Source organism: Protopterus annectens, chromosome 3.part0 (assembly GCF_019279795.1).
Source record: "Protopterus annectens isolate FY-2018-M chromosome 3.part0, PAN1.0, whole genome shotgun sequence".
NCBI lineage: Eukaryota > Metazoa > Chordata > Ceratodontiformes > Protopteridae > Protopterus > Protopterus annectens.
In genome coordinates, this window is record NC_056731.1 from 1,973,373,156 (window position 1) to 1,973,396,266 (window position 23,111).

Consider the following 23,111-nt stretch of genomic DNA (forward strand, 5'->3'; position numbering starts at 1 on the left):
TCTGTGGTTTTAAGGATTTTTGTGGCAAATCACAGAAGGATTGAATTTACTAAATAACGACAGGCATTTGAATTTCAGACTTCATATTCTTCAGAAAATAAATGGTAACACAAAATATTTTATTCTAGCAATTTTCTAAGTTTATACGATCAGTATTGGTTTTTAGGATTGTGGCAAATCACTGAAGGACTTAATTTACTAAATATGACAGACATTGGACTTTCAGACTTCATATTCTTCAGAAGATAAATGGTAACACAAAACCTTTTATTCTAGAAATTTTCTAAGTTTATAAGATCAGTATTTGAAATTTTTCCCTATTTTGGGCTGTTTTCCCCCATTATTGGCTTTGTGCAGGTTTTTTGTGCTAAGAAGTTGAGAGCTATGGTGAGAAGTGAGAACTGAATTCAATAAATGATAGCCATTTAAGTTTCAGTTTTCCTAACTTTCAGGAAACTGCTGATTTTTCTTACTGGTATGTTGCTCTGACTGTAGTGCACAGGGTCCTGGGGCCAAGACTTGGCAGTGAAATGCATTGTGGTAACACAAAATTTTATGCTAGCAACTTTACAAAATGTTTGTCCACCCCTCCAAAAAAAAAATGAAATTGAAAATAAGTGTGAGAAGCTGTGCAAGATGCCTATGGCTTACACTGCTATCATTCTCTCTCTCTCTCTCTCTCTCTCTCTCTCTATATATATATATATATATATATATATATATATATATTGTGGGTGTGGAAATTGGGCAGTTTTGTCATTATTGGGTCATGTATTTTGTATCATTGCCTACTGGAAAAATGTTCAAACAATAAATTTAAAATGCGCTCTAATAAGTGTGCTGTATTATACAAGGAATATAATTTAATAAAGTCAGGATAGTTTATCAAATAACACATGTATGTTTCTTGTTTTGTGTGTAAGGGGCCAATGATTTGAAAACAGCCCAAAGGTATTCTTTATCCACCACTGGCCAGATGCATTTTCTTTGGATGTAGTGTGGGTGTCAATGCTGTTTCAATGAATGTGAGTTTCAAGGGCAGAGAAGTTTTAATGCCAAGTCTATTTTCATTGTGAGACAGTATTGCTTGGTTTAGCAGCTTTGTTTAGCAGGTGTCTATCAGTGTTTGTGCATTGTGCTATAAAATGTAAAAATAAAATTAAAATAATAATTGTAGAAGTAAAGCAGTATGCACACATTAGTGTTTATAGTAAATGGGGTGAAATAGACCAGCAATGGGACATTGGAATGGCTGTGGGGAGACTCTGGTGCCATATTTTGGTTGTCTGTTCTTCAGTTTGCGTTTAAAAGTTGGTATCCTACAATTTCATTGGAGTGTATGGTGTTAAGTAATTATGTATGCAAATTTGATGTTAATCAGCATACAGATTTGTGCCTATTTGTCATGGGCCTTGGTCAGATTTTTGATGTTTCCAGGTTGTGAGGTATGATTATACCTGCATCTTCCATTGGCAGAATGCATTATCACTGTCCCTTCAAAGGTGTGATTTTTTGCCATGCTTGAAATATGATTTAATTGTATAGGTGTGGAAATAATGACCAGTTCTATCAACTTATTTTTCAACTTAACAACGGTTCAAATCCAACATTAGGTGAGAATCTTTACTGCCTATTTTTATAAGAGTCTTTCCTGTGAGTGAGTTGCCTATGAATCTGTCTTAGCCTCTTCTGTTTGATCAGTTGGAGTCCTCAGCATTTGCACAAGGTCTGGCAATGAGCAGTTGTAGTATGTGATGCTTGATGTCATTTCAGGTGTTATTGCTAAATGTGGTGTTTCCCTTACACTGCATTGTACACTCAGTTAACTTGTGATGCCCTTTGAAAAATATCTTGTATGTAGTATAAAAGTTTATTTCAGTAGCTATTGTACACACAATTTGGCTTGGCACCATATTTAAAATAGTTATGCCTAGGTATTTTTAAAGTCATTATAAAAAGTTACTATAATAATCACATTCTGACATGATTTGTAAAATGACCTGCTTATTGGAGTCAAACCCTGCTTTTTCATTTAGGTCAGAGTTTATACCTCATACCACAGAGAAAGTTAGGTTGAGAGGTGGGTCTTCTCTACTAAGTTGTTTCCAGAATGCAGATGGCCATGCATCTCCACTAAGCCTGTTTGCAATGTAGAAGACAAACCAAATTAAAGTTTTTCAGTTTTTCCTTGAGCAGAGATCTCTGCTTGCAGCCTAATATCATGCAAATGGGGAAGGCAAGCACAACACTTCATTTTTTGAAAGGAGCTTTAGAGCTAACATGGAAAGGTATAATAAAATATGCAAAGTGCCACTGAACACCACTAAACACTGTTACTTCACAGTTCCAGCTCAACACATCAAAGCATAATCACACATGAGATAACTCTTTGGCAACATCTGCACAAATACGTTTCTCAGCATTGCACTTTATGAAGATATTTGGAACAAAAATAAGAATTGCTATTGGATTATATTACCTCATTTCATGAAATTTGTTTAATGTACTCATGTGAAATGCAGTGAACTGTGTGGTTAACTCACCACTTCATTCCGTACAGTTGGTTCTGCACTGCAGCACTGGCACTTAACAAGTTATATACCATCACATACAACCTTGAAGAACATAAATCGTCATTTTTTATCCCTCCTGTATTGGAACATTAATTATTCTTTAGTACTGACAGCCCACAATATCCATGCATGAGCACATGCATTTACTAATATCAGTACCATTCATTAAGGTTTACATACCACCATTATAACCTGCTGATCCAGGAAAGATTAATTGTCCACCCTGTGCTTCACAAGTGTGTGTGTCTCATATACCCAAGACAGGTAGGTACATCACTATCACTTCTGCAGTATACATTAATGACAGCATAGGCGACATAGGTCAGCAGTATGTATGTATTACTGATTCTAACATTCCACTTTCTCAATCATATCAACAAATATGGATTTGCACAAAACTTTCAAAATCATAGTATCTTCTCTGGCACAGCTAATCCTGCACTGTTAAAGTGTATAAAGTGATTAACTCTTGACTATCACATTTCCATTGTTATGAAAAAAAGCCCTTCTATACGGTACAGCTTATAAACAAAGGGACTGTATCTTCATAGGTTCATAGGTAGGTACTAGGCTATCTGCCCAAGGGCATTTATAAGCCTAGCCAGAATGTGTTGGCTTTTGCCTCCCTTTTAAATTAGTTTCCCGGGCCTCTGTCTAGCAGGGCCACTGAAGCGATCCCAGGGGAAAATTTATGATTTCCTATCCACTAGTCAAAATTTCTCTTGAAGAGAGTCAGTGAGTGGCTTTGCCTAACATAAACTGGGATTATATTCCAGAGCGAGGGAAGTCTCTGGGACATGAATCTATCCCTCCAACATGTCCTGTTTATTGTTGTGCTGAGGTTTAATTCACTGGAGTGTGTAGCTCTAAGACATTTGGTTTTCTTGAGATGAAGCATGTCCATTAATTCCGGGTTGGACATGGCCTTATACGTCAGGCAGAGATCACCTCTGAGCAGGCAGTACGCAACCGAGTAGAGCTGGAGTTTCTTTAGCCAAGCTGCATAGGGCATCTCTTTGAGGCCCATGATCCTCTTGGTGAGGTACTTCTGTGGTCTTTCCAGCTGTTGCAAGTGTTGACTAAGGTACATCCAAATGGAGCATTGTACTCTATTATGGGCCTAATGAGTGATGAGTAGAGGGGCACAATGACCTCTCTTGCTCTAGAGGTGAACCCTTTTGTGATTAGGTGGGCTACATAGAAGGAATTTCTAACCACTCTGCCAATGTGATTATCAAAGGAGAGGTTACTATCTACCTGGGTCCCCAGGTCCCTAATTACATCTTCTGTACTTAGTGGATTAACACCTATGTGATAATTTGGGCACTCTGTTTTTCCCAAAGGGGATGACTACGCATTTTTTGGCATTCAGCTTGAGGCTGTGGTTCTGACACCAGGTATCTGTCTCTGTAAGACCCTTCTGGAGGATGTCTGTGTCAGCCAGAGAGTCGATTATGGCACCCAGTTTGCAGTCATCTGCAAACTTGGTCAGCCATAATCCTCCCGTGCTTGCCTGTACCTCAGAGAAGTATATACCAAACAGGAGGGTTCCCAGGACCGAGCCCTGTGGGCCGCCACTTGTAACTGGTTTAGAGTCAGACATGGCACCCGCAACTCTGACCATATGTGCTCTAACCATGAGCCAGTTGGCAACACATCTCATGACATAGTGGTTAATGTTCAAGCTGGTGAGCTTATCTATGATGCCAGAGTAGAGAATGGTGTCAAAGGCCTTAGCGAGGTCCAGGTAGGCTGTGTGGACTACCTTTCCTTCATTTATGGCCTTAGTAACTGTTTCAAAGAAGTCAACTAGGTTTAGGAGGCAGGATCTGCCTTTAACAAAGCCGAATTGGGTAGGGTCCAGTGCCTGGAGGTTCCCAATGTCTCTGTTTATGAGTTCTGTGATGATTCGCTCCATAGGTTTACAGAACAGGCTAGTTAGGCTTATAGGGCAATAGTTCCCAGGTTCTGTTTTGGCACCACTTTTGTGGAATGGAATGACTGTTGCTGTATGCCATTCTTTGGGTACATAGCCTGTGGTAAGGCTGAGTTTGAAGAGTGAATTTAGGTGAGGGTTTAGTTCCTTTTGGAGCTCATGTAAGATGTAGTCTGGTATACCATCCAGTCCCATTGATGCTGTGTTTTTAGCTTTGGAGAGGGCTGTTTTTACCTGCATGTCTATGATGTCTGGGGCTCTGCATTCTTCTAGGATGGACACGGGCCCTTTTGGGGGTGAGGGGGTGAAGTCTGCACTGAACCTGTCAGCCAGGATGTTGGCAATGTCAGTTGGTTCAGTGTATTTTTTGCCATTTTGCACTAGCTCAGAGCATATCTGAGAGTTGCCACCTAGATTCTTGACATAGCTAAAGAAGGCTTTGTGGTTATCTTTAGAGTCTTTGGCAATTTTTCTTTCAAAACTGGCCTTGGATGATTTTATGAGGGATCGTAGTTTCTTGCTAATATTGATCAGGGATGCCTTTCCTTTTTTTGAGATTTTGCTCTATCATGTAATAGTTTCCTCCTTCTGTTGTATAGCTTATTTATGGCCAGGGACCACCAGACTGGTTTCCTCTTTTTGGAGGAGTGAGTCTTGGTTTTACTTGGGATGGCTCAATCCATGCATTCCTTAGATGCTCATAGAATGCATTTGTAAAGGATTCTGCAGTTTGGGTAGCATTATCCTTTAGCAAGGGGGCTTTGAAACTTTTCACCTTGGTCTTGAGAAGTATGAAGTTGGCTTTTGAAAAGTTTTTCACAGTGGTTTCCTTGACTGGGGGTGGGGTCGGGATGTGGATGTCCAGTGCGATTAGTTTATGATCTGATCTTACCAGCAAAGGGTTTACCTCTTTTGTGGAGCACTGATCCCCCATGTTGGTGATTATCAGGTCCAATATGTTGTCACCTCTTGTGGGCATGGTGACCAGCTGTTCCAGGGCGTTTGAGTTTATAAACTCTAGGAAGCATTGGGTAAAGGAGTTTGTACTTAAGTAGTTATCCCAGTCAATGTTTGGGTAGTTGAAATCTCCCAATATGGTGTTAGGTAGGACCTTTATATTTTCCAATGTTCTCAGGAATGCTGAGTGGGGGTCATGAGACAAGGCAGGTGATCTGTATCAAGCTATGATCTGAAAAGCAGCTTTGCCCACTATTAGTTGCACATGGATGGTCTCTGAGGCCTCGTGCTGTGCTACTAACCTGGAGGTGTGGGTATCCTTTATGAAAATGGATACACCTCCTCCTTTTGTATTTCGGTCCGGGTTCTGGGGCTGAAAAGTATGGTATGAGTTGTAGCCTGGTAGTGCTGCGGTGCTCTCTGGAGCTTTGAACCAGGTTTCTGTTACTGCACGGATATCGATTTGCTCCATGCTAAGGAGTGCCTTGAGTGCGTGCATTTTGAGGTTTAGACTTCTGGCATTGAGTAGCATTACCCTCAGTTTCTGGTTACTTGTGTTGTTTATGGAGGTGGGTTTGTCTTTTGAGCCTTGCCTAAAAAAGGCACTATGGGGATGGCAAGAGCCTTGTCCAGTATTTGAAAGCCTAAGGATGACAGGTGCAAACTATCTCTGGTGAAACAGCGTGGCTTGTCGAGCATGTCGTCCCAGACTGACAGACACTGAATCCCCTTTGAACGACACCAATAGCTTAGCCAATTGTTAAAACTGATAATTTTTTCTTTGTACTGTGGCATCATTCTTGGTGAGGGAAAGATGCTACTCAGGGTCAGGGTCATACCGGCCTGGGCTACATGATCAAACAGCTCTTCTATGTCTCTTTTCATGTAATCCAGGGAGGTACGTCTCAGGTCATTCACACCAACATGTACAATGACAGAATCAAATTTGTACTTGTTTTGGAGTGACCTGAGTGCTTGTGTTATGTGGCGGATTCTGGCACCCTACAGGCAGCTTACATTAACCCTCTCCTTGTTCAGTCTAGTGAGTGGAACATCACTGTGCCTGACAATAGAGTCACCTATTACTAGTGTATTGGGTGTGTTGTTATGCCTTAAGGGCTGTGGTTGTGTGGCACACTGACTTTGTGAAGTATGTGATACGTGGTTGTTGTTTGAGGGTGGAGGTTGCTTGGATGTCTGCTTTGGAGGTCTCTGCTGCTTAGGCAGATTTTTATTTAGAGCCTCCGAGTATGTTTTTTGTGTATTTATGTGTGTTGTTTGCTGGTGCATGTATGACTGTTTTATGTGAGACTGGAAGTGTGGTGCAGGTCTTTCCCTTCTCCTCCTGACTGGCTGTTCTAGCCTTGGGTTGAGAGAGTTTGGCCTCCAGTTTGGCTGTATAGTTGCATCTCTAACATACATTTGTGTTTGTTGGAAGGAGGAGAGGGTTGTCTGTGTACATGAGGCAATTGTAACATTGCCTCAAGATTCCCAGGTTCACCAGCTGGACTAGAGAGTATACCTGAAACTGCCCTTTGGACATGCCTGTATGGGTAAATGAACTGTTTTACTGATTGTCTGGTAGGGATGAATAGGGAGCCTAGTACTACTGTATAGTAAAGGGGGAGGTGTAGTGTTAGCATTTATTAGTGCTTACTGAGAGCTTGTAGCAAGTGTTGGGCTATAAAATAAGAAAGTTATAGTGCTTAATTTGAGAGTTTGACTAGTTTTAAGGGAAAAAATGAAGAACAGACTTTGTGGAGCCTGGAATAGTTTAACCCTAGCTAACCAGCGCTGCGCGGTGTGCAACACCGCGCAAATGTGGTTTTTAAGGTAGGGAGATGAAAGAGATAAGAATTAGCACAAAACAGCCAATAAACTACTAGTTGCTGGGCTGAGACCACACCTCCAGGGACAGATAGGTTGCTCAAAGCTCCCCACTCTCACTGGTGAACAGAGAAACTTCCTCCTATCCAAGTAAGGATATGGGCAACACAGGAACTTACACCACAGCCCTGAATTCAGCAGAACCTGAAAACTGGACTAGACCAGCTTAGAAAAGGTGGGAAACAAGAATATATATATATATTTTTTTCTTTTTTTTAAGCAGAGGATGCAATAAACTTTCACAAAAACAACTTTAAATGATTATAACATGCTAGCGCACTTTAGTTTGTAGCCTACAACAGTTAAACAACAAAAAAGACAAACGACTTTTAAGTGCTTAACAGCAAAAAACAGTATAGTATGCAGCAAAGAAAGTTTTTTTAAGGCACAGAAATGCTAGAAAATGCTTTTCAGCGAGTTTAGCAGTCACAGGAAAAATGCAGAGAAATAAAAAATACTTAATCAGTTGAAAGTCACTCTTTTGTCACTCTGCTGCTTGTAATACTCTGCAGGACACCACAAGCAGCTTAGCTGAGTAGTATACAAGCACAAAACCACGCAAATGTGGGTTTTAAGGCAGGGAGATGAAAGAAATAGGGATTAGCTCAAAACGGCCAATAAACTACTAGTTGCTGGGCTGAGACCACTTCTCCAGGGACAGATAAGCTGCTCAAAGCTCCCCACTTTCACTGGTGAACAGAGAAACTTCCTCCTATCCAAGTAAGAATATGGTCAACACAGGAACTTATACCACAGCCCTGAATTCAGCAGAACCTGAAAAGTGGACTAGACTAGCTTAGAAAAGGTGGGAAACAAGAATATTTTTTAGTTTTTTTTTTCTTTTTTTAAGCAGAGGATACAATAAACTTTCACAAAATAGCTTGAAATGCTTATAACAGACTAGTGCACTTTAGTGTGTAGCCTACAATAGTTAAACAACAAAAAAAAGACTTAAATGACTTTAAAGTGCTTAACAGCACAAAGCAGTATAGTATGCAGCAAAGAAAGTTTTTTTAAGGCACAGAAATGCTAGAAATCGCTTTTTGGTGAGGTTAGCAGTCACAGGAAAAATGCAGAGAAATAAAAAACACTTAATCAGTTGAAAGTCACTCTTCTGTTGCTCTGCTGCTTGTAGTACTCTGCAGGACACCACAAGGAGCTTGGCTGAGTAGTATACAAGCGCAAACCCGCGCAAATGCAGGTTTTAAGGCAGGGAGATGAAAGAGATAAGGATTAGTCCAAAATGGCCAATAAATTACTAGTTGCTGGGCTGAGACCACACCTCCAGGGACAGATAGGCTGCTCAAAGCTCCCCACTCTCACTGGTGAACAGAGAAACTTCCTCCTATACAAGTAAGGATATGGGCAACACAGGAACTTATACCACAGCCCTGAATTCAGCAGAACCTGAAAACTGGACTAGACTAGCTTAGAAAAGGCGGGAAACAAGAATTGTTTTTATTTTTTTACTTTTTTAAGCAGAGGATGCAATAAACTTTCACAAAAACAATTTTAAATGCTTAAAACAGGCTAGCGTACTTTAGTGTGTAGCCTACAACAGTTAAACAACAAAAAAATGACTTAAATGACTTTAAAGTGCTTAACAGCAAAAAACAGTATAGTATGCAGCAGAGAAAGTTTCTTTAAGGCACAGAAATGCTAGAAATCACTTTTCAGCGAGGTTGGCAGTCACAGGAAAAATGCAGAGAAATAAAAATTACTTAATCAGTTGAACGTGACTCTTTTGTCACTCTGCTGCTTGTAGCACTCTGCAGGACACCAAGAGGAGCTTGGCTGAGTAGTATAGGGTTTAGGGATGTCATTGTCTTCCATTACTGACCCCTAATTAAGCCAATAATTGAATATAATGCCCCAATTGGTATGCATCTATCCAGACGTATGCAACAACTGGAATGTCCACAGGAAAACATTATTAAAAGGATAAAAGGATTAAACAGCAGACTGAATAGAGCCACAGTGGTACAGCGGTAGCATTGTTGCCTCACAGCAACAGGTTTTCATGTTCGATTCATGGCTGGAGTGCCTTTTGTGTGGAGTCTGCATGTCCTCCCCATGGTCGAGTGGCTTCCGAAAGACATGCTTGAATGCCTTTGCTGAAGGTTGGCCGTCGGGCTGGCAACTCGGCACCATAACAAAATCTGCTGCCAATCATTAGTGGACCGGAGTTCCGCTGTGGTGACCCTAACTGGGAAAAGACAAAAAGACAAAAAACTACCTACATAGACTGAATATAAGCCCTGGCAATATACTCTGTATCCTACAGATTACTAAGAGGTGGCCTGTGTCTGGCATACAAGGCATCCTCTGACCCAATTCACTGATGGATTTACTGCACACCAGCAAGTCAAATGGCATCATCAGTACTTGGTTTGGGGATCTAAACCTCTTCTGCAACATCAACAGAATGGTTTGGAGGTCATTTATATCTCACAGAAGATACAACTGCTCTGGAACAGACTCCAGATCCACATAAAATAAAGTTTACCCCTGTACATATTTAAGTCCAACTTGGATCTATGGATGGGAAACAGAAAATTTATTCCAGGACTGCCCCTGTATTACTAATGGACAGAGACAAATCTAAAATGCTGTAGCCCTTGCATGGGTCCCTTCAAATTATTTATGGTATGATCCCAGTTATTCTCATGAGGAATAATATATAATTATCAACCATTGGCTAAGTAAGATCAATCTCTATCCAAATAGGATAAATTCATTTAAGTACAAAAAGGGAAACTGTCTAGGCTTGAAATGGTCCTTAAGGGCAGCTAGCCTAATGTTTACCTATGAACCAAAAATATTAGGGAAAATCTGGCATTCTGTGAAAATGGACAAATGAGAGGTATTATGCATATATAGTCTACTATCCTGGGCTGCCAGTATTAACCTTTCTTCTTTTGGTTTCATTTCAATTCTCCTTAATCATTCCTGTGTCAAATTTTGCTTAACATGAGATTGCTCCAGGAGGTCACTGTACTTTATAGGTTCATAGGTGTTTACTAGGCTAATGACCACAAGGGCCTTTTTAAGCCTAGCCATGCATCCCAAATCACTGGCAAGTTCTGATACCCTTGATAAGTATAAGCATGGGCCTGGGAGATGAACCATTTATAAATCACCTGTGTCCATTAGAGACATAGGTGTCAAACCAGGGATGAATTTCCAGTTTCCCATCCAATTGTCCAAGTAGCACTTGAATTGGATTAGGAAGGAACTCTGCTTCACATGGATGGGGAGTTTGTTTCATAGATGGGATAGTCTCTGGGATACATACCTATCTCCCCAGCAGGTCCTATTTATATCAAAGGCAAAATTTAAGTCTTTAGAACAGGTAATTCTGATGCTGTTTGTTTTGTGGATATGCAGGAGGTCCATCAGAGTGGGTTCTGACAATGCTCTGTATGTCAGGCATAGATCTCATCTCAAAAGCCTGTAGGAGACAGAATACAGGGATAGGGCCTTTAGGCAGGCTGCATATGATATTTTACTTACACCCTGTATTCTTTTAGTGAGGAACCTCTGTGGGCATTCCAATTGTTGGATATGCTGATTAGGTACATACCAAAGGGGGCATTATACTCAATAATAGGGCTGATGAATACCAAATACAATGAAACAATGACTTTCTTGGACTTAGATGCCATACCATAGTTTAGAAGTTGTGCAACATAGAATGATGGCCTCATCACTGTAGACATGTGATGGTCAAAGGCTAGATTACTATCTATGTGTGTCCCTAAGTCCCTGACTACTTGGTCACATCTAAAGGGTGTGTTGTCAATATGATAGTTACCAGGGATAGATGACTTCCCAAAGGATACTATAATACATTTCTTGGCATTTAGTTTTAGTCCATGGTTCTGATGTCAGTTGTTTGTCTGTGTCAGCCCCTCCTGGAGAACATTTGTGTCATTGTGAGAGTCAATGGCAGCTCCTAATTTGCAATCATCTGCAAATAAAGTCAGCTAGAGGCCACTGACATTTGGCCTTGACTTCTGAAAAGTAAATGCCAAAAAGGAGAGGTTCATGGACTGATCCCTGAGGGACTCCACTTGTGACTGGCCTCTTTGTAGAGGTGAACTCCCCAATTCTACCTTCCTTGGTCCTGTCTGTGAGCCAGTTGGCTATCGACTGGGTGGCATATGGGGTTGTTTGCATTTGTCAACAATACCCGAGTGAGGCATTGTGTCAAATGCCTTGGCCAGGTCAAGACAGGCAGTGTGAATTATTTTGTCCTCATCCATTGCTTTGCTGACCTTCTCAAAGAAGTCCACCAGGTTGAGTACGCATGATCTGCTCTTGACAAAACCAAACTGGATTGGGTCCAGTGTCTGGAGGTTTACAATATCTCTGTTGATCATCTCCATGATAATTCTTTCCATGGCTTTACATATAAGACTGGTGAGACTTATGGGTCTGTAATTTCCAGGGTCTGTAGATGTCCCACCTTTGTGCAGAGGGATGACTGCTGCCTTTTTCCATTCATGAGGTACAAAGTCAGTTTGGAGGCTATAGTTAAACTGCATTTCCAAAGGCCCTGATAGATCATGTTTTATGTTATTTAGAAGGCATCCTGGGATATTGTCTTAGCCCATTGATGCAGTGCTCTTGGTCTTAGAGGCAGCATTTAGGACGTGTTCCCTAATGATAGTAGGGGGGAGTTATATTTGATGATATTTCCTGAGGGAAGGTTGACGGTGGAAAAAGGGGTAAAATTTGAACTGAATTTATCAGTCAGGAAGCTTGCTATATTTTTTGTGTCTGTATAAATGGCCCCATTTACAATGAGCTCTGCACACAATTGTGCATTGCTTTTGAGATTGTAGACATAACTAAATAATGCTTTGTGGTTGTCCTTGACCTGGGAGGCCAAACTTACCTCAAACTTGGCTTTGGTAAACTTTATTTGTCCTCTGAGTTGTTTGTTTAGTTTGATGAGAGTGCTTTTATCCTGCTGGGTTCTGCAACTCATAATTTTACCATGATGTTCTTCCTCCTGTTATGCAGCCTATTGATTTTGTGATTTTGTTTTTTGAGTTAGTTCTGTACTTCTTCCTGGTGGGTACAGCTGCCTCTATGCAGCTATTAGCATGCTTGCACAGGGTTTCTATGAACAGTTCTGCATAGGCAGCAGTGTTCTCAGGGTTCATGGGGGCTTGACATTTTGCCAGGTTCTCACATTATTAGCAGGCGCTTAGCCTTAGAGTAGTTCCTGAATATTTCAGGTTTAGCTGGGAAGTCAGGTTTTATTTTTACATCAAAAGAGGTCATTTTGTGGTCTGATACTACCAGGGAAGACATTACAGTATGAGGTGTGTAGCACTCTCCCATATTAGTGAGGACCAGATGCAGTATGGTTGCACCCCTGGTTGGTGTATTGACTATCTGGTCCAGGGAGTTTGTGTTTACAAAATCCAGAAATCTCTGTCCATGTACATTTGGTGTCATATAGGATTCCCAATTAATAGTGGTGTAACCTAACTAAAGTCACCTATCAATATGGTATTGGGTTGGATAGTTAGTGTTTCTAAAATGTTTAAATACTTGGTAAGGGTTTCTTGGGTCATAGAGGGGGACCTATAGCTTGCAAGGAAGTGGTATTGAATTTTACCTATGGTGATTTAAACATGGATCAGCTCAAGTGCATTGTCTTGTTTGACCAGCCTTGAAGTATATTTATTTTAGTCTGATGAATCAATGGTTACCATTGCGAAAGCGCTCACCATTTTGTATTAAAAAAGAAGATTTTACTTTGTCGTGGTTCAGCTTCTTTGTTCTAGCTACCTTCCTACTGGGCATCTGTGTTTCAGTATTTGTTTTTGATTTAAATAGAGACACCACCTTCAGTCCCTGCCTGTGAAGTAGCTTGCCTAAGTGTGTGGAAGGCATTATAACCTTGCACTGATGGTATGCCCTCAGTGGCTTTAAACCATGTCTTCGTGACCACACATATGTCAGGATTCTTTGGAGTAAAGACTGCTTCCCACTATTTTTATTGATTTTTTTTCACATTTCTTTACTTCTCATCTGATCCTTCGCCTTATATTCTTTCGTTTTTGGGCTAGATCAATATCTGTCTGATTTTTGTCTACTTTAATTTCCATTCCTGCTTGATAGCAAAATGCTTCTGCGAAATTAAGCTAAATGTCATCTTAGACTTCTCCTCGTGTTTTAAAACTTTCACTATGTTTGCATCTAATGAGGTCAGCAGATACGTATGCAGTCCTATGACTGCAGATCTATATGTGTAATAAATTTGAGGAAGCCCATCCCTCATTCAGAGTGAGAAATATATAATCTTTGTATATATTGATTTTTATATATCATTTGATAAGTATGAAGCATTTTTCTTGTTTTTGTGTCCAATTGATCCTATACTTTTTGGTGGCCAGTCAGTCGCCCCAATACTGTAAGTCAGAACAGGAAGAGCAAGCTAATTAATAGCTTGGACTTTATTCCTAGATGTTAAGACAGCTCTCAATATCAGTTTTAGTCTTCTGAAATATTCCTTACAGCAATTTATTTGCATTTGTTCATGCTTTACTGTTGATCCTATTCATCTGTTGCCAAATATTTACACATTCCGTCCTGCTCAAGTTGTTTTATATCACATTCCTGAACCAGTTTGATATTTTCTTGGTGCTGTAGCTTTCCTGTTTTAAATGATGCTTTCACACATTTATCAAGACCAAATATCATTCTTATATCATCCAAGAAAGTTTTAACGTTTGGTAGTTGTGCTTTCAACTCCTTATTTGATTAACTGTTTAATTTTAAGGCAACCACAAAAAAGCAGATGAGAAAAATCTTTAAATGATTTTTTTTTCTGAAAGCCAAATTGCAACCTTAGTCTAATCTGTTAAATAAACAGTTAATCTAATCTGTTAAATAACAGTTTAACAGATTAAGGGCAAGACAACTGTGATAAAGAATCATCATGGAATATCCCCCTTTGAATTTTTATCCCTGGGTAATAATTTGAGGTCAGTCACGGTTCAGCTGCAGAGTGGTTTGGCACAATTTCATGGTCACTGTAATGTGATTAATCAATGTAGGGTGTATCTTATAAATCTGCAAGCATTCCTTTATCCATGAATGTGGGAAGCTGTAAAATGCTGTTTGTAAGCTGTCCATGCCATTCTTAAATTCTTCCCTTTTTTATAATTCTCTATTATGGATTTATTTAGCAATAAATGATTCTTTGTTTCATATGACTTTCTTTTGGTACCCCTTTTGTTCTAGTGCCAAAACTGAGTTTTTTTTAAATGGCTGCAAACCTTGTATAAATTCCAGTACATCGTTTATATATTGTCAGAAGACAAGTTATTGGTCTGTTGTTCTTAGGATGGCTTGCAGGTTCACTCCTAAGGAGTATCATTTTGATGTTTGTGCAGGATGCACATATAGTAATTTTTACTCAGGGCTAAATCTTTATGAAAATATGTTGATGCTTTTATCCAGAAGTTAGGTACTGCGTCTGCGCCTGGGGTTTCACATTCAGGAGCTTTCCTTAATTTCATCTCAATTTCTCTGGCTGTTTTTTCATCCCATTTCATATCCTTTGCATTACACCTCCTTACTGTTTCTTTTAATGCTTCTAATCATTCAGGATATTTGTTATGTTCAACAGGGTCTTCATAAATACTTCTCCAAAATGTGCCTATTTCTTCTTTTCATGGTGGTGTTTCTATTCCTTTTGCTTTGTTTCCCAGTTCTCCAAAAGATCTTTTTGGGTCATCGATGAATTGCTTACTTTGCACGTTTCCTTTATATTTATCTGCATACCTTCTAAGTTTTTTTTACCTGTGCTCATATTTTTATATTGTATTATGCCTCTAAAGCTATTTTTTGGATGCCTGCTGTTAGTATACCTAGATTTTTTGCTAAATCTGTAACTCCTTGAGTATTTTTGATTATTTGTCCTCTTTTCTATATTCTTCTAACAGTGTTGCTCTTCTCTTAATTGTTTTACAGCTTTCTCTATTCACTGCTTCCACAATGGCATTTTACTTCTTTCCTTCATTTTCTTTGAAATTCATTTTTGTGGTACAGTTTTTTTCCATTATTAGTTTAGCTATACATACACATTCAAATTATTTATGTTATATCCCATGAATTTTTCTTAATTGTCCTGATTAGGGTTGCCACCCCTCTGTTTTTTTCTGGACTATCCAGAAATCAAACTGATTCTCCGGTAGTCCGGAAAACACTGTACAGACTCTGGTATTCTGTTTCAAAAAGGAAACAGACTATCGGAGTTTGTAAATTGGCTGATTTACTCTGCCTTTTTTATAGAAAAGACTAGTAAATCAGCCGAAAGCAGGCAGCAGGAATGAAAAAAGAAGGCGTTCCCCACTGAGTGATGACATTGCGACGTCACAAAATGGTCAGAATGTGGGCGAGAGAGGGGGTGGGGTTAGTGGTGACATGAGGGGCATGGCTTTACTCCGGTTTTCACCATGAAGGAAGGTGGCAACCCTAGTCCTGATTACTGTTTTCATCTGCTTTACCAATCTTCTCACAATTGGGTCTTATTACTTTCTCTAATCTATTTCTTTCAACTTTCTTAATATGTCTATCCATCTCTATTAAATCAAGCAGGTCTTCCCTTAAATAATTTTCTTCTTTGCTCTATGTTCCCTGCAAGTAATCTACAGAAAGTTCCAGAAAATCATCCTGTGCATACCTCTCAACCTTTCAGTGCAAGAAATCTGGACAAAGCCAGAAAGAATGGAGGGACAAAGGCCCAAAAATAGGGACATAATTTAAATATCGGTCATATAAACTTAGAAAGTTGCTAGAATAACAGGTTTTGCATTATTATGTATTTTCTGAAGGATATACAGTCTAAAACTCAAATGTATGTCATTATTTGGTATTATTTATAGACTTTAATGATTTTCCAGAAAAAAAACACAATTTATATGAGGAAGAGACTACAAATATGAGGCAAAAATCTGGACATTCTGCAAAAATCTGTACAGTTGAGAGGTATGGTTCCTGTGACATTTCATCTTCAGATGCATCCTGCTTCATCTGCTGGTCCTTCATATGGGAATCCTTTGACCCATCACTCTGCAACATTACCTGTGCCAGAGTTGGCACTGTTTTCTGATTCTTCTCTTGCTGTGCAACCTTCACTGAACTTCCATACCTGCCACCTACAGAAGGTTCCAGAGCATCATCATGTTGAAAATCTTCAAATGCCACCTTCTCCACAAGTTGCTCCTTAATCTGAGGACTCATGGTTCCATTATGCTGCAACATTACCTATGATGGATTCTCCAAACTAAATCCCAAATAGTCCATGATTTCCGTTCCTATTTGTTTAACTTCTGCCTTATGATTCTTCTTTTCTACATTCTCCCATTGTTTTCTTAATTTCTTTTTGTACTGTGAAATCTTCCATATCTGGGTGTCTTTGCCTGCAGTTCTCTTCAAATATCTTTGGAGCTGTTTTTCTGTTGTGTGATGGTTGCCTTAGGTCAAAGGTAGTAGTATGATTGTTGAATGTTATTGTTGCGTTTGTTGATGTATTATGTCACAAACTTGGCCAAGTAGGTCAAGATGTCAAGGCTGTGTTCCCACATTATGAGGATGACTCCATGTTCAACACCCCTAGTTGTGTTGTCATGAAATTTTTCAGTTGAAGTTTCTGTCTCATTATACTCACTGCAACATTAGATGGGGTAATATGTATGAGAAACATTTTTGTGTGAGTGCACATCTTTGTCAATGTAGTTGTTTCCTTTGTATATAGGTTCATAGCTAAGTCATTTTAAGCATAACCGATTTTTCTAAGGTGAGAAGTAAAACCTGCACCATGTGTTTGTCAGGTAAACACAGTAACCATCATGCCAACCTCCCCTCCCTCTGTGAGTGAAGTATATATGTCTCAGCAACATGGTTTCTTTATATATGTACATTTGTCTTAGACATCATGTGTATCATAATCCAGTTGTCCACCCCCACCTCCAGTTGATTGTACAAGTAACTTAGCACATTAATAGTAAATCTGTCAGAATGCTAGTTGTGATGGCTATTGGTTCAGGTCCCCATCTCAGCTGTGCATATATTAAATCAAGAAGTGCTTTTCAGTCCTTAAAGTACATTGTGGTGAAGTGCATTGTAGCCAAAATATACATCAGGTTCAGTTTTTCAATTACATTTATACTTTTCTCTCCACATGCTCTTTGTAACTTATCACTTCTATTACATATATTTATTTTGTTCATTATTCTCTCTTTCCATCTGTTTTACTACTGCATGAAACAACATCATGATCTCCACCCATACCTCTGGCAACAGTTGTCTACCCCCCACAGGTGACAGCCGTTATACCAACACCGACACCTAGCATATCTGAGTCCCCGCACATCAGACTGCCACAGTCACCTCTACTTGTCCTGCCCTACCTGCACTTGCTCCTTCATGTATCCATGCACTGAATACTGGTTCCAGTTGAATCCACCTATAGTGCCAGTTGAAGTGATTCCTTTCTCACCCATCAGCAGCTGGCCAACACTGGAGGAAAATGTCGACAGGAGGTTGGATACTCGAATCAGCCAGGTAGAAAGCCTTCTCTGGTGATAGACTGAGTCATGTCAGGACCCAGTACTGATAGTATCGAAGGTAGTGAGTAATCTCCCACTGAGTTGCAACTGCATGAAACTGCAGCTGGAGATACCCCATCATATACCTCACCCTGGTGTTCACCTCCTTTGGTCTTTATGCCCAACCCTGTTGGTTGTTCAGTCCTCCTCTCAATATCGCCTTCCATCTCTTTGTCTGATGTCTCCTTGATCATTGTGTTCCCTCCTTCTTTATTGTGCTACCTCCATGCCCTGTCATGTCTGTCTTCCCCTGCTACTTAACCTAACCCTCTTACCTTCCTTTTAAGTTGCATACTTTATATTCTAACTTACCTTCTCTTTATGCATTAAAAACATTTCTGAAAACAGAAATTGACTCCACTTTCCCTACCTTCATCCTGATCATTCCTTAGATGCTCACCTTCTGTCCTACCATCTGCTTGCTTCCTCTTTTCTGTATTTCCATTTCGAACATTTAATCTGGTTAAAAATAGATAAACACACATAACACATGCCTATCTATGGCTTCCAAATAGATTATTTTTTGTGATCGTACTGTGAGTAGCCAGTCATGAAGAGCACCAGTAATGCCCATGTATGACTGATGAAAACTGGCACTGTTCATTATATAGCAAAGAGCTGGACTGACATGTTTCCTATGTGCACATGTACTGGCCACAGCATACATCAGCTGCACATGAGAGCTGAACTTTATTGTGCAGCATTTACCATATAAAATATAGAGTACAACTGTTAGGCTTTGACTACTCCTTCCAGTGAATTACAATGCTATCTATGCTGGTAGATGATAGATTAGACCCCAAAAGTGGTGCCCTCTTGGGTCATTGTTGGCTGTCTTATTCTTTCATTCTTCAAATGTGTAACCACTAAGTGTTGTGTTTTCCTAATGCTCTTTGCTTTGTTGCTTCTGTATTTCAACATGTTATTGAAGTGAGTTCTGTAGTGTAAGTCAGGAAGGTTGTGGTTTTAAGTCCCCACATAGTTGTATATTTCTTGCCCTGTATTTCTTTCATTTTGCAAATGTTTTTCCCTGATTATCATTGATCACTAACTGCTGTGTTTTTCTCTGATGTGGTTTGCCTGCTTCTACAGCTCAACCTATAAATGAAGAGCTTTGACCACTATCTGTGAGGAGGGTTGAGGGTTCATGTCACATATAGGTTGTGTTTAGGAACATCTTTGCTACAGTAAGGTGCTTGTTTCCTGACATTTGAATAATAATGCAGGTGCAGTGGTCAGACTCTGCTGATGTTTTAACTGCTTTTGATCACTATATTGCTGTTTTTCTCTAACCCATCCATTATGTGTTGTTTTACATTTTTTTTATCTTCAGTCAGGTAACATTTATATATGTGTCTTTCATGCCCTATTGTCCATTGTCTACCACATTCCTGACTGTGTTACCACCTCCCTTTATAGTGCTAAAAATGATGTGTTTGTATGTATGGCCCTACTACCTCCTCTACCCCCAACTTAATGTTATTTCCCACAATGCCTTCTACAATTTATGGTCTCTGTATATATTTACCATTATATCAGACATATATAGCACATATGCCTCATGTAACTGGACAAGTGAGATTGCAATGAGCACCCTCAAGGCTTGTGCTAGACAAATTACTGCTGCTGTTCATATTTCTCCATAACCACACCATAGTCCTACATGCTCTTCTTTCAGTCCTTGCAGACACTGTTTAATGAGCTGCTTGTCTGTCTCTCAAACTTGCCTTGTCTGCATTCATTATTAGCGAGCATCAGTCTTGTCACTCACACAAATTAAACAGAGAAGGAATGCATCTGTAAGTTTTCTGAATCTCTGGGTACAGTATTTAAAAATGCAGGCAGTTGTGACAACAGGCATTTAATGAGGATCTTTCTGAAATCTAATGCAGAAGATTTATGAGATCAAATTATTACAATTCAAAATATTATTATGCAGGATTTAAATCAGCTTAGTAAATTCATATGAATAGTTCAATAAATCAGTTCACACTTGTATTTGAGCTGACATTTGGAATTATATCATTATAATCCCTACACCCTGTGCTAAAAAAATGCAAGCCTGTTTTTATTTTGGCAATTTTTGCCCTGACATCAGACCCTCTCCAGTCACCTGTCCCTGTCATTCCCCATACAGCAAGGCAAGATTTGACTAAGTGGGGTCATCATTTGGACAACTATCAGCTATGATTCAGGTTTTTGTCCTTTGCAAGTCTAATCTCACTGCTCACAATTTCCAGGGCTCAATAAGCAATGGGCATTAGAAAGAGAGTACTTCACCCACTTCAGCCCGTGGCATGAATCCTCAGGACAGCCCTGCCTCATACAAGCCAGTGCTCTTGTGGGGCTACTGGTCTTCACTGATTATTCAAACATGGGACCATGTACACTGAGCATGTGCTCTTTTACCCCTGAGGAGAGGTGAAGTAGTCAAGGCACATCATGGTTTTCCTCCCCTTTTCCAGCTGTTCCATCAAGAACCTGAGTCACTAACACAGCTTGAATCACCTGGAACACAATCAAAGCTAAATTCCTATACACTGTCAGAGAGGGCTAAGCTGAATTATGATGCAGCATAGCTAAGAACTATAAGTATGACATGCTTGCCCTGTGCCACTGAAAAGTTTAGTAAACAGCAGTTATGTGAAAACAGTCAACAATCTGTTTTCATTACATAAGCAACAATTTAATGTCAATATATATGAATATGTATATATATATATATATATGTATATATATATATATATATATATATATATATATATATATATATATATATATACACTGAGCTTAATCGAAGGAAGGACACTGAGGAAACTCGGAGCTATAATATATAACATTAAGTATCCTGTTTTTTGTTTATTTTGTTCTTTATTTCTTTGTTATTTATAGCACTTTGTGTACTGTGTATTTTTCTAGCTAGTTTCACTGTGTGTGAGGTATTAACTGGAAATTGTCCACTTTTATTAAGCATCTGTTGGGTTATTTGTTTGTAATAACATGTTACAGTTAAACTCTTTTTTTCTAGAGGCACCTTTAGCTGTTTAAAACTTTCATTTAAAGGCTCACTGCTGCTTTTCAGGTGTGAGAAACATTTCTGCAGTTTGTTTCCCACCCTCCCTCCCTGTTGGTATAGTGTTTTTATAGTTGGTGGCTTTGCAGTTGCCCGCCCCTAGTGTAAATTTGATCTGGGACCCTCCTCCCAGTCTAGTGTCATTACCTCATTCTACCCAGTACAGGGAGAACATTTGAGAAGGCCAATCAGCTTAGTTTCTGCTACTCCTTTCTCTCTTTCCACTTGAAAAAAAAAAATTATCTGCTTTAACTGTATTTGTGTTTCTTCCTACTTTATTTTGCTTTTGCGTCATCTTAAAAGTACTCAATTGTATTTATTACTGCTTGGTGTAACTCATTCTAAGCCTTTTAGTTTAAGCACTTGGGCTTCAGACCAGTTGTTTTACATTAAGAAGGTTTGTGGTTGGGAACTGCTGATTGAGCGCTCAGTGTCTGTTATTCTAAAAGTGTATTAAGTTCTGGTTTAAGCACTTGAGCTTCAGGCCAGTTATTTTACATTAAGAAGGTTCGTGGTCTGCACTCTTGTGGGAGGAGAGGCTGGACTCTGCCCTTCTGAGCTGGGAATTTCTGATTAAAGGCTTATAGTGCCTGCATATTTGAACTCTTTCTTACTGAAATTGGTACACCTTGTTTGCTGTAGCATAGACTAGATCCAGACCTGCTGAATCTAGCTTTGTTTGTATGCTTGTTGTTTGTTTGCTTATTTCCCTGAAACACTAATTTCACCTAAAATGCGGCTTTCAGCGCTTCTGTGGATTCCTAGTGATATCTGCATTGCTTACTGTACTTATTTCCTTGTTTCACTTGAAGGAAAGTTACTGTTTGTCATTTTTGCATTTAAGTTACCTGTAACACATTGCATTTAAGTTACCTGGCACTTGCTCACTAAGTCAGCACTAAAAAATTAAAAGCACTACACCCTCACAAGCTCCCCTTGAGTACCTTGTTCCCCATTGGCCCTTTTTTTCAATTATAAAGGTTGCCAGAAATTGGAACTCTCTTCCCCTATCTGTGACCACTGCCCCCTCCACATCCATATTCAAAAACTCCCTCAAATCGCACCTTCTTAGTACATGGTTATGCCCTTGTATCACATAACCCTACCCATACTACTATTAACTCCCCAAATTCCTCTCTGATCACATGCTGGAGCTCTGATCCCCTGTAGGCTTGGTCATCTGAAAGGGTACTTTTAACAGTAGAATCTTACTTGATATATTTTCTTTTCTTACCAAAGTATGACTGACATTGTCTTTTTACCCATGTTCTATATCTTTTACCTGGAGTGTTTTTATTAATTCTTGTTATATTACTATGCTCAGCATACATGATGTAACCTGTTTTGTGTATTATGCTGGATGTACTGTATTTGTATAACTTGATGTTGGAGCTTTTCTCCCCGGGCCTCCACTGAAAATGGACCTGGTCCAGTTGGAATTTCCCGGTTAACAAATGTAAAATAAATAAATAAATAAATAATTCTAGCATGTCCAAAGGTCAGTTGTCAATCTCCTCTCTAGTCCAGCTGGTGAATCTGGGAAACTTGTGGCAATGTTACAACTGCCTCATGTACACAGACAGCCCTCTCTTCCTCCAACAAATTCCAACAGATGTGAGAGATGCAACCATATAGCCAAACTAGAGGTTAAGCTCTCTCAACTCAGTACTGGCGTAACCAGTCAGGAGGAGAAGGAAACCACACTCACTACAATTCCAGTCTCACATAGACCTACCACAACAGCAAACCAAACACATAAACACACAAAAACATACTCGGAGGCTCTAAATAAAAATCTGCCTAAGCAGCAGAGACCTCCAAAGCAGACACCAATGCAACCGCTACCCCAAAACAAAACACGTGCAACACATAGCTCACAAAGCCAGTGTGCCGAACAGTCACAGCTCTTAAGGCTAAACAACACAACTGATACACTTGTAATAGGTGACTGTATCATCAGGCACACTGACATCCTGCTCACCAGGCTGAAGAAGGAGAAGGTCACAGTGAGCTGCCTGTTGGGCGCTAGGATCCGCCACATAACACAAGCA